Consider the following 13606-nt stretch of genomic DNA (forward strand, 5'->3'; position numbering starts at 1 on the left):
GTAACACTTTACGTGATCCTGATAGCTGTGTGTCAGATAATGTCTGAGCATTGCTTTCCAGGAGGGTCTAGTCACCTATGTAAACTGCAGTTCAACGACCAGTTGTCCCTCAGGAATTACACAGATTTGTGCACAAGCTGCTTACTTGGCTGTTTTGCATTTTTTTTATGTTACAGTAAATTTCATTTACTAGCACTCATAATGCAATGTTTAGTAATATGCAGAATATACAGTTCTAAAGTAGATCATAACATTTCCCACTGGAAGTCAGGTACCATTACTACTTGATAATCACTCAGTTACAGCAGTTAATGTTACTGGAACAGCACGATGTTAGACTGATGCCAGACAAATCTAGGATTTTATGTCAAGACACGGAGGCTCATATTGCTTAACCCTTTCTTTACTGTCCACCAATAGCAGCAAATAATACAACAGTAAGATAAAAAGGGTAACCATAGTGATAGGCCACACCCATACCTAGTCCCGGTATAATAGTCTGCACATCCCCACACATTTCCTCTTTCTTTGCTGCTCTGACCAAAGATAAGTACATGACAAATTTTCTCTCATACATACTACTATTCTCTTATTGATTTCTGGTTGTTTATATGAGTTATTTATTGTTATTTGAACTTCTACTACTCCTTTTGTTGATAATTCCTGTCTGCTTTCATTTATCCAGTTATTAAGGAATTTTTCTGCGTTTTATTACATGCTTGTTTTATACTATATATTATGTTGGTTACCTTTGAGCCCAGGGTTCCAGACCTTCCCTATGCTTTATTCTGTGTGTTATCCATGCTCACTTGCCTCCTTTGATTACTAACTTATCTCATTATAGCTTTTCTCACTACCCTTTGGCTCCATCTTCTCCTTCTCTCCGTTTATTTGGCGCCATTTTGTGCCTGTTTTCCATCCTGTTCTGCTGTTTTCGTGTAAGAATTCTAACCAATTCGGTAGATTCTTCATGAACACATGCCGTTCGCCTGTTTTTTCTACACTTAGCTTTATTCGTCTGTTTTGCTGCGTTCGGCTAATTTTCATTCGAACGTTCAGTGCATTCGCCTGTTTCCTATTCATTACTTTCATCTATTTATCCCATTGAATTCGTCTATTTTTAGCCAAACGTTCGTCTGTTTTCACTTGACAAATTGACTGTATTTTGGCCGGCGGCCATTTCCTGACTTCCTGTCTCTCTGACTTTGTGCGTGTTCTCTCCTATCTGCCGGTCTGGACCCTGGTGAGCTCCCTATCTATACCCTCTTAGGTCATACTAGTTTGGAGTGATTAACTCCTGCTAGTCTCCTCTGCTCTATTTAGCTTTATCCCATACTGGTTATATTGCTGTTAAGTTTTTTGTTGGTGGATATCTCACAGCACTACCATGCCCAGATCTAAAGTGCCTGCCAGCCCCTCCTTCTCTAGGGAGATGGACATGCCCCAGGGTTTAGATAACCCATTTTCCAATTCTGATTCTCCTTCTTCTGTTAGGGACCCTATGCCCCTGTCTGATGAGACCCAGTCCCTGGCGCTACAGCGCTCAGTCTCTGACGCCATTATGGCTGCTATGGGCTCCATGTCCTCTGTCCTCTCCCAGACCATATCACAGGCCTTACTTGCACGCCCTTTGGCCGCAGAAGGTTCGGCCACGCTGACACGCTTAGCGCACCCGGCTACTGACCCTAAAGAGGAGGCACCCAAAAAGGCTACTGCCAAATCCAGGCACTCAAATCTCCCTGCCTCCAGAACCAACACGACTGGTGTGACTATAGCCACCCGGGCGCGGCAGTGGAAATGTGCTAGAGCACAAAAAGAGAGCGACTCCGACTCAGAAATCGGGTCTAGTGAGGGGGCTGACGCTGAGTCTGTGGATGACTCTGATGATGAATTTTTTGGGCAGAAATCTGGCCCTTTTGGCCCTGCTCACTCCGCGGTGGTTGCGAGTGGCCCTAGGAGCGACTCCCCCGCTACTGCGGGCTCCACCCTCATGGATCCATCCGGGGAACTCATGTTTGACCTGGATGCTCTCCATCATCCGAGGTCGGCGGAATGGCTCCCGGCGGACCATGTGACACGGTACCTTGAAAACTGGGTACGACGCCCCCTCAGTAAGGCGGCGCGTAATAAACTTAGGGCAGAATGCCCAAGACCATTTGTGCCTAGCAAAGTCTGTGAGACCCCTGTAGTGGACCCTAAGATGACCCAATTCCTCTCTAAAATGGGTTGGAATCCCCGCAAGGGTCTAGATTCCGCACTAAAATCGTGCCAAGATAAACATCTTGACATATTTGGTCCTTTGTCCAAACTGTTTGATCTGGCTGAAATCGCCAGAGCCGAGAACCAGCAGGTTGACCCGGAGGAACTCCGTGGTTGGGTTCAGAGGGCTATCTGCATTGCGGGCAGTGTAAACGCCTCCCTGTCCATTGAAAGGCATAAAGCCATTCTGTTCAAAATTGAACCCAAACTGGCCAACCTCGCCCTCACAGAGGAAGGCAAGGATGCCCAGGGCCTCTTATTTGGGGACTCTTTTATTAAGGACCTGGGGTGCTTCGTGGGTGCATTCACAGCCCTAGATAAAGCCCAATCCTCCATGAAGAGGGTGTTTCAGGAGCAGGTCTCTACCAGGGCCGGCAGATTCAGGGGTCGTCTGTCTGGCCACTCCAATTACCATGCCCGTGGATCGGGACGAGGCTCCTACACTCAGAGAACACCCTACCAGGAGACGAGACAGCAGTCTCCTTTCTTCCCCTCTCGTGGAAGGCCATGGTGCTCCAGAGGCTTCAGAGGGAACCCCGGTTCCAGACGCCCTTACGGTGTCAGGATCGGGACAGGGATCCAACACGCAGAGTACAAACAGGTACAGGGTACGTATACCGGACCTTAGAATGGCCGGACTAACGTAAGAGTAGTAAAGAATGGTCTAGAGACAAGCCGAGGTCGAGGGAACGAGAGAGCAGGTAAACGAGAGACAAGCCGAGTCAAAGGGTAATAGAGGTAAACGAGGTAGAACAGACAAGCCGGGTCAAAACCAAAGAAACTAACAGAATACAAGAGCACTGAGTGACTAGACAAGCTAGAACCACGACAGGGCAATGAACAAACGTAGAAAGCCCTCTTTTATACCCTGATTCTAAACAGGTAATCACGCCCCCGACGAATCCTCATTCGTGCTTGGGGCTTGATTGACAGATCGGGTTGGGTTGTCGTCATGACGTCGGCTACTGAACGCCGCGTCATAAAAGGAAGTGGATCCCTCGCGGCCGGCGTGTAAACGACCGAGGGAACCGCGAGGAACGAGTGATTCAACCCTTTTGCGAGGAAGAACGTCCAAGTGTCTCACCTCCACAGAGGTAGAGACAGCAGGTACCCTGACATACGGTAAGCTTACATCTACCTCATGTTTCTTCCAATATGTGTGTAGGGGGCAGGCTCAGTCATTTTTGTCCACACCTGGTCAACCATCACCTCAGATGTCTGGGTTCTGACCAAAGTTCGGGGGTTTCACCTCGAACTGGTCGACAATCCATGTCACGTACCCCCGCCTCGCCCTATTTTGCTTTCTACAACCGACCGCGCCTTGATAGACGCAGAACTAACAGCCCTCCACGCAAAAGGGGCGATAGAGCTGGCCCCGGTGTCCTCCACAGGGGTGATCAGCAATATTTTCCTAGTGGAAAAGAAAGGCGGACAAATGCGCCCTGTTATCAACCTCCGTGCCCTAAACACCCTGGTGCGCTATCGTCACTTCAAAATGGAGGGCATCCACCTCCTGCGAGACTTACGCCTTCAGAGAGACTGGATGGCAAAATTGGACTTGAAGGATGCCTACCTGACGGTCCCAGTGGCTGAGTCTTCCAGGGACCTGTTACGTTACCTCTGGAAGGGAGACACCTGGCGCTTCACGTGCCTCCCCTTCGGACTGTCATCAGCTCCTTGGTGCTTCACGAAACTGATGCGCCCGGCCATGGCTTGGCTGCGCAGTCGGGGAGTCTGGCTAATCGTCTATTTGGACGACATCCTCATCATGGCACAGGATCGTTCAGTCCTTCGGAAGCATCTTCAATGGACAATGGACCTCCTCTCCCACCTGGGTTTTCTCCTCAACTGGGAAAAATCCTGCCTGTCTCCTTCACATCGCATGGAGTTCCTAGGCTTCACGGTGGATTCTGAAGCGGAGTCACTGAGCCTCCCTACCTCCAAGATACGGACAATCCGCAAGGAGCTGCGCCGCGCTTTAACACGCACCCAGCTATCTCTACGCCACCTGGCACGAATCATTGGCCTTCTGGCAGCATCAATCCAAGCGGTGTTTTCAGCCCCGCTCCATTACCGTGCCCTCCAGCGCCTGAAGATCGCACACCTTCACGGGGGGCGTCCTATGCGGACATGATCTCCCTGGACTCGGAGACTCGAGACGAATTGACCTGGTGGATCAACAGCCTCTCGGCTTGGAATGGCAAGGCCATCTTCGGCTCCCAACCAGAGTTCACGGTGGACTCAGACAACAATATCGCACGATGAATTCATACAGATCGGCCATATCCTCGGTTCACCAAGGATTTGACGGCTACCCAGCAGGCCAACATCCATTAGTGTACCGATTACTTAGGGGCTCATGCCTGTCGAGCCCCCTAGACCTCGTTACTCATCTACATGGGACGTCTCCTGCGTTTTGTCGCTGTTCTCCTCCTGGCCGCCTAATGCAGAGCTCTCCTTGCGACAGCTGTCGGCCAAATTGGTCTCCCTGTTCTGTCTCATTTCATGCAAATGGGTATCGGATGTTCATGCCCTTGACTATGATGCTAGGTCTTTCACTCCGGATGGGGTGACGTTTAACATCTCCAGACGCACCAAGACTGCTATTCGATCGGTTTCTTATCCAAGCTTCCCTGGTACTCCAGCCCTATGTCCGGTGTCCTGCCTACGGGAATATGAACTTCGAATGAGCGCATATCGAGATACGTCGTCTCCCCAGCTGTTTCTCTCATTTTGTCGCCCCTTCTCCCCTGTGTCCAGTACTACATTGGCTCGCTGGGTGAAATGGGTGAATGGGTCTCTGGCCGGTGTGGATACGTCCATCTTTGGTGCCCACTCAACCCGAGGGGCATCGGCCACGTCCATGGTGAATTCAGGTGCACGTCTGTAAGACCTGATGAGAATGGCCGACAGGTCCCGCGAATCCACTTTTCGCGAGTTTTACTTTCGACCTTTGCTGCACGTTTTTTCTCCAGTTATTGATCAGCTTTAAACTTGCAATATGAGCCTCCGTGTCTTGATTTTGCTATTTCATGACGAAAAGTCATGATTTTATGAAAGACACGGAGGCGAGTATTGTCCCACCCTTCATTGTTATTTTACTGATTCACCCCACCCGGTTGTTGCTTCTCTCCTGCAGATTTCCAGGGTTGGTAGGTATTCATTATGCACTCTGGGTTTTGTATAGTTTCAACCGTTTATTAACCTGTTCATGTTACGTGATTATTTGAAATGCCTATGATGAATTATGCACACTATGTTGCTTCTGTCTAGTTATAAAATTATGTCCTGGCGTACGCACTCAAGTTCAAGTACCGATTTAACTGTTCGGCTCCTGTCTTTTGTGTTTTCACAGGTTGATACCTTGTTGATCAAGGGCCTCCAGCACTTCTCTCTCGGCTTTACCAAGTGGCCAGGAAGTTTGTGGACAATGCTGTGATAGGTCCCTCACTGTTGGAATCTTGTTTACTGATGAATCGGTCCCAGTTTCGTTATGGTTCCTGATCGGAGTCCGGCTGGATTTCAGATCGCCTGTTCTATTTGGTTTGGACTGTTTCATCGTTCCTGTTTGATTATTATTGTCTCGCATCTCCAAAGAAAGAGGAAATGTGTGGGGAGGTGCTGACTATTATACTGGGACTTGGTATGGGTGTGGCCTATCACTATGGTTACCATTTTTTTCTTACTGTTGTAATCTTTGCTGCTATTGGTGGACAGTAAAGAAAGGGTTAAGCAATACTTGCCTCCGTGTCTTTCATAAAATCATGACTTTTCGTCATGAAATAGCAAAACCATGTAATTCTCAATTAATTTGTAAAATAAATAAGTGGTTTGTCCACATTGAGGCATTGTCCTCTTAAAAGTGATTATTGACTGCTTCATAATTAGAAATAGATTTACTAAAGTGTTAATTGTCTACCAGTTGTTTCTGTCAGCTAATAATATAATATAATATAATATATGAATATATATATATATATTGCATTCTTTGTATTTTGTTTAATATATGCCTTTGCTAAGTTTTCCCCTCATCGTCTTCTATCCTTACTTCTGCAATATTCTATACATTGGCCTTCCTGACAAACATTTAAAAAAACAATCTTAAAAAAAAACCATGCTTATGCTTGAGTCATCTTCCTTTCTCAGTACTCAGCTTATGCTGATCAAGCCCTCCACTGATTTGCTGTCCAATAAAAAAATTACATTTAAATTCCTTACTCTCACTTACAAATCAATCTGCAACACTATAGATACAAGTAGCAAAACAGCTTTAGAATTCCACAGTACTTAGTACACACCTTTGAACTAAAAACCATTCAAGAGTTACATTTGAGTTGATGTCATAATAACAGGAGCAGTGCCAGATCCTGGGGTGCTAGCTCCTATGGAGCACTTCCTATCTTCATAGGCAGAAGAGAAATCTCCTCAACCAGCCCTTTAATGATCTGGTGCTTCTTTCTTCTCACTAGTGGTAAGCACAAATGAGCGCTATCATTGCTTATCTGAATTAGTACTGGCATTCTTAGACAACATTTAGATCAAATTTAGGACAATATTCCCAGTGGGCACTCTATTGTCACAGACACCCTAGAGAAGGGAATGCAGGGGAGGGCTGGCAACATTTTGCCTGGAGGGAAAGTATAAATTACCATTTTTGCACATAGGACTCCAAGATCTCAGGATGGATTTATTCAAGCAGATTATTCAATGTGTCTCTTGGACAAATCAAGACTTCAAATTCTGCAATTTCCACTAGTATGATGGGTGCAGTATGACTGAGTATTAAAAGATGTAAACTCCACCCATGACTCCATTGCCACCTAGGACAACTGGTGTGCATTATTGTGGTCCACTATGAATTATTCCAATGGGCCAGTCCAGGCCTGTAGAACATAAAATATCTGCCACCGGGAATTCCAATCAACTGATCAATCTATTTTAATTCACAGACAATTGGTGTGAGACAGCAGCCCTGCCAGGTAGCCCTTGAGGAAGTGGGGAGATTATGGAATTGGACATTTTAAAGTGGAGGCCGAGCATGGAGTTGGAGTTTTGAGTTGGAAGAGGGACATGGAGCCGTGACTAGATTTTGAATTGTGATGAGTGGTTTGGAGTATAAGGGGTTTTGTGGAGTGTTATTAAGTTGTGAAGGGGTGGTTATGGAGTTGGGATTGGGATATAGACGTATACGGACTTGGAAATGTAGTTTAGTGTTATTTAAGTTTATGAATTTAAATTTATGTGACCCAATGTTCACTATTTTGCAACTGCCTGTTTTCCAAAACCAAGCATCCTTTAATGCCTGACTTGTAGGTAGAAGTGCATGTCAGAAAGTACTGCTGTCAGAAACAGCTTTCAATTTCAAGAACAATGGACGGTTGCAAAATAGTGTGCGTTATTTCAAGTAACTGACAGGCTGAAAATGCATCAAGATGGATCACAGACAGGGGAGTGGGAAAGGTAAGCAAGTGATTTGTTTAAAAAAAAATCAATATAGATTAATTAGAAAAAAAAGAAAATGAGATGGTGTATTATAACAAAGATTATATTAAGATATGAAAAAAATGAAATGTCAGTTTCCCTTTTTGTACAGTTTTTTTTACTGATTTTTCACTTTGTGCACTATTGCCACACTATTAAATGGAGTGTTCTGGATTAGAACTAATAATGATACCTTGAATTATTATTAGCTTCTTGATATTTCTTCCATCGAGCAATGAAATAACTGACATCTCAGTTGCTCTGGTCATTGTTTTGCTATTCGCCATAATAAAACAATCAAATCTTGATACCTATTTGTTCAAGTGTGTTTAACAATTAACTCTTTGTTCAAGCCTCTTTCTCTTGGTGTGAAAGCTTACATTTCCGATACACAAACAAATCTTCCAAAGACTGGCATTCTTATAGTTACTTTTATAATGGAAAAATGATTCATACTTGAATTTAAATTAATTTTTTATCATGGTTGAAGTACCTATGATATAGTTAGCATACTTTATAGACTGCGTAGACAGGGAGAGTAAAAGAGTGAGAGAGAAGGCGTGAAAGACAGATGAGAGATAAAACCAATGGTATTGTAAAGATGAGATTTATAAAAGCATTCCACATTTTTTACTATCTCTACTGCCCTTGAGTAATGCATCAAATATGATGTTTTTAATATTCACAATAACATTACTCTGAATTAAATAATATACAGTAGACCGAGCAAATTTTAATTTGCGCATTGTTTGCCCCATGATTTGTTTTTTCACTTCCCAGTGCTAACTATTTAAATTTACTTCTTTATAATGTACTCAGATTCACATGTACTTGTATATTCTCATAGATTATCTACATGTCAATATACATGTGTGTGAATGAGAAAAATCAGATCAGACAATTAAAATTTTGTTTTTAGGGGGGACGGAGCTAGCTCTCGACCAAGGCGGCACTAGGGCTGTGGAGCTCCATCGGCGCAGCAAATAATCGCCTGATTCATAGCCTCATAAAGGGTACAATCGATGGGCAGAAGTCCGGGAGGTGTACCCCAGATAATGGGACATAAGTCCAAAAACCCACAGCCGGATCGGCCCCAGTTCTGCGCAGACATCGGATATATGCTGTGAAGGCCGCAAAGCGGCATTGAGTCTAAAATGGTGGTGGACCTCGAGGATCTCTTGGACGCATCGGAGGACTAGCCTCTGCATAACCTGGGGGACCTGAGCTACAAGGGCCCTCCCAGGCACCCTCAGCCGACAGTGGGAACATCCCCACTGGTAACTACTGCAATACTTACCAGTCTCCTGGGAGACCTCCACCAAACCGTATCTGCAGAAATAACACAGGTCAGGTAAGTTGTCAGGGGGATCACAGTATGCTTGGATGCAGCGGAGCAGATGGCAACTATACACATTGCTCAAATCCAAGAGCTACAGAAGCAGGTCACTGCCCTAACCTCAGCCCAAGTTCTCGTGGGTAACCAAATGGCAGCAATGGAAGATAAATGGCAATGGAAACACCACAAAATCAGAGGCCTGACAAACGGGGTCACTATGGCAGAGCTGCCACATTTTATATGTAGATTATTCACGTCCATACTGCCCCCAACGCAGGCTAAAGGCATTTTGCTCGATGACATGTTTCGCCTTCCTAAACCACAGCAGCCCAAGGATGCTGCCACCAGTGATCAATTGATCAAATTCCAGAATGGGCTAGACAAGGCAACATTTCTGAAAGCAACCAGGGGGAAGACACCGTACCGTTTTGAGGAAATGGACCTTACCTTTTTCTCCGATCTATCCCACGCAGCTCTACAGTGGAGGAAGTCCCTTCATCCCCTGACTACTATGCTGGCTACCAAAGACATAAAGTACCGCTGGGGATCCCCCCGCCTGCTTCTAATTCAGCACCATAATGGGGAGCACCAAGTGTCCGATGCCTCAGAGATAGACCCTATCCTAACTATGCTAGGCCTTGGTCGCGTCTCTCCGTCAGCATCCATGGCTTGGGATCCTGCTAATGTGATCCCATTTGTTCCGGCACCCAGGAATGGAGCCAATGTGGCAGTTACCTGACTTTCGTGTTTTTTTTTTTTAATTATGCTTTTTCTTTTACCTTAATTTGTCTCATTTACTGTTGGACTTGACTTATTTTTTTTAACTCAGTCTCTGTTCTTCACTTACCTATAGCGTTCATGGTATGGTCTGGGATTTTGAGCCATGTTTCGGTCGAGACTGGGTATACCCGGCAAGACTAGCTCCTATGACACCATCCACTCTCCCCCCCCACCCCCCACTCCAATCATATTATTTCCCCATTCTACTATAATGTGTGCAGCTGCATCTTTAAACAATACGTATACGGCTGAAACGCTCTATAAAAAAACCCAAATTACCATAACCAGTGCGATTATCATCATGGCCGAGTTTATGTCTGTGTTTACGTTATTGTCCAGGCTTTCTTTTGTGGAATGATATGTTTATACAATGACTGATTATGGAAAAATAAAGAATTTAAATAATCTATATATATATTTAGTTTCAATAGTTTTTAGTGTTCATATTAATACAATGAATTGAAAAATGTCAGATTTATTATGAACACATAATTTGTTAATTGCATTTTTTTTTTTTTTTAAGAAAAGCCTATGTTTACTTTTTACATTCTCTCTGCTTTGCACATATCTGTAAGCAGTGGAAAGAAATTGAAATTAGTTGAAGAAAATCATTTTGTGCTGCCGATAAGTTTACCAGTTTAGCTGGGGATGTTGGACGTGGCACAAATACATATGAGGACCGCAGTAAATGGGATCTGCTAATAGATATTTTACTGTTTGCCACTATCTTTCCAGGTGAATGAAGAGAGTAATAGTTTTAGAAAGACAGAATCGAAAAACAAAATCACATCAATGTCCAATGTTATTTTTAAAGATAACAGATTGAATTTTAACTGTACCTTGTATTACCGCTACAATATTTATCATTACCATTTTTTCCTTATATGCAGTAATTATTTAATTGAGATTCTACAGAAAATTAACCTGAAGTTGCCTGTGGATTCACGGGGCATAGTAATCTTCACAAGGATTGCAGAGATTTTTTTCTACTTGTTCTGCAAAGGCTTGCTTTTCACTTTGAAAATTCCTATAGAACTTTCAAGAGCAAATTTCAAGGCAGAAAAATTCCTGATTTCACCCAGTAAACTACTTATTCAGCTTTTCTAAAGATAGTGTGAACTGTGTCACATTTTACATGCTTTGAAGTCAAAATGTAGAACATTTCTAAAGGACTGTATTTGTTATACATGCTCTTGGGGACATGTTAAAAATGTGGAAATATGTAGAATTCAGAAGAATCATACTCAAAGTAACATGTTTCACATGTTTGCTTTTTGGCAGGAAATGTTGTCTACCTGCAAAGTGAATGACTAGTAACAAGAATGGCTTATTTGTGAATAGTAAAAGAAAAAAGAATTGCTAAACAGGGAAGGGAATGTAAAGAATTATTGAAAAAAGTACATGAAAAGAGAATGTCATATAGGGCTGAGATTAAGGACCAAATTCAAGAGGGATGACTTTTTGGAGAAATGTAGCAAAAAGGTATAATGGTAGTGATTAAAGATGACAAATTGATTTTCTGCGTGGTATGGATTGTGCAGTAAAGCACTGTAGATGAGTGGTGTAGTACTATGTGTATTAGTTTACATTATAGCACTTTTACAAGCCCCCCATTTATAAGCTCAAAACGTCATATGGATGTCATTTGGGAAAAATTCTACGAGGATGCTTTCATTCATATTTCGTTCTATACTCCATTATGTTACATGTGTTTTAAATATATTACAAATAATGCAGCAATCTATACTCATTATCTACCACTGAGAAATGTGGGCTTCTTTCCATAGCTTTAGTAAATTACTTTTTGGATTCCCATGGTGGGTGTATTTGTGCAGTATTCTGAACTGTACCTCAATCAAAAGAATTAGAATTTCAATATGGGATCTAACATTTTCAGACTTTTGAAAAGGAACGTTTACAAAAAATGTTTGAAACATGGCAGAAGCAAACTTTTAAAATGTAATCCAACATTTCCTTTCTAGAAAATGTTGAACCAGAAGTGGCCTAACCTTGGTACAGCAGATATTTGTGGATTATAGATCCCATGCTACTTAGCCAGTCAAAATCTTAACAAGCAACATGGAAGATAAAGTTCCAAAGATTTTACAGTGTTAAGGTTAAAGGGGACACTCTAAGTGTCCAAAAAGCTTGAGTTTAATGGAGTGGTTTTGGTTTATAGATTATACCCCTGCAGTCTCACTGTTAATTTTCTTCCATTTAAGTGTTAAATAATTTTGTTTCTATTTATATTGCCCTAGACACACCTCCCCTCGCTGTGACTCACACATTCTGCACGAATTTTTTTTTAATTTTCAATCAGATCTTACAGCACAGTGTCTTTACTTTAGATATTTTAATCTCCTACACTGTTTATTGAACTTGAATCTTACACATTGGGCTCCTGCTGGATCTGTTGATTGAATTTGACTCATACACATGGGGTTCCTGCAGGCTTTAGCAGGCTATTAAAATAGCAGGATAAGAATTTCTAAATTAAACACAATGTGCAATAAAGGAAGGATAAAAATGATCTCTCTCGCTACAGGAAATCGAGTCTCAGCCAGGGGACGTGTGGCGAGGAATGTATATACAAAGTGATATCACTCTTAAATGGCAGAGAATGATTTAAACACGTAACACTATTTAAATACGCTACAGTTGTTTTGGTGCTTAAAGTGTCTATTTTCTGACCACTTGTGTAAACAATAGTACATAATCACAAAACAAAATTGATTCCACTATTTCAAGCATCTAAGTGTTGCCCATTAACTAAAAGAGTTTCTGCATTTAAAGACAGAACACTTTTTAAAAGAACCCATTTTGAAGTAAAGAAATCACCTCTTTAATTATTTGTCATCAACTTTTAATTCCTTCCTTAAAGTAACACTATGGTATTCCTAACACTGTAGTGTTAAGCTAACGAGTTTAGCTCCTGGACCCCTTTAGATCACTCTGAAAAGGTATTAAACTTGCCTTTTCTCCCACACTGTGCCAGTCTCGCCACAACTGGTACCAACCCCAATGCTGATATCATAAGTATTGAAGACCTCCCCTAGGAAAACTATTGTGCATGCACAACAAAACGCTGCACTACGTCAGTCAGCATCTCCTGATAAAGATGCATTGAATCAATGCATGCCTATGGGAAACATTTAACACTGCACACTCCACAGCACTGGACTAGGAAGCACCTCTAGTGGCCGTCTGGGTGACTGCCACTAGAGGTGTTACAAGGCATTAATGTAAACACTTCCTTTTCTCTGAAAAGGAAGTGTTAACATTGAGAATCCTGCAGGCTGTAGTGGTTCTGGTGACTATACTGTCCCTTTAGTTTCTTGTCTCAGCTCCCCGCTATAATCTTTAGATTGTAAGTACACAGGGCATCCTTCAAAATACTTAGTGCTGTAAATGATAGATTGTAGTTCCTGGAAAAATATCTATTTTATTGTTCATTCATTGTAAAGCTTCTTTCCCTATTGTACAATTTATACTGTGAAATAAAACAAGATATGGAATTATTTGATTTTCAAAAATGTTTAGTGTGAAGAAACTACACTTTTTTTCGTTAACTTTGATTTTCCTCATTCGGTAGATAAAACTACCAAACACCCGACCACCCACATGTGTTTTGGGGGTACTTTTGGGGTGTTGTTAAAATGTATGTTTTCTGTGCCTGGAGATCAATATGTTTAGTACAGTTCCTGACTCAATTATCTCTCAGGCACAGGGGAGGGATTACCTTGTTTTGTG

At 42.6% G+C, this 13606-nt stretch overlaps 1 protein-coding gene across 2 annotated transcripts in view; it reads right to left on the reverse strand.

The window, feature by feature from the left end:
- Positions 1 to 13606, reverse strand: part of SH3RF3 (SH3 domain containing ring finger 3) — a 495467-nt gene that overhangs the window by 3076 nt on the left and 478785 nt on the right. The gene's annotated exons all lie outside the window — the stretch shown is intronic.

The sequence above is a fragment of the Pelobates fuscus genome, chromosome 1 (genome assembly GCF_036172605.1).
Source record: "Pelobates fuscus isolate aPelFus1 chromosome 1, aPelFus1.pri, whole genome shotgun sequence".
NCBI lineage: Eukaryota > Metazoa > Chordata > Amphibia > Anura > Pelobatidae > Pelobates > Pelobates fuscus.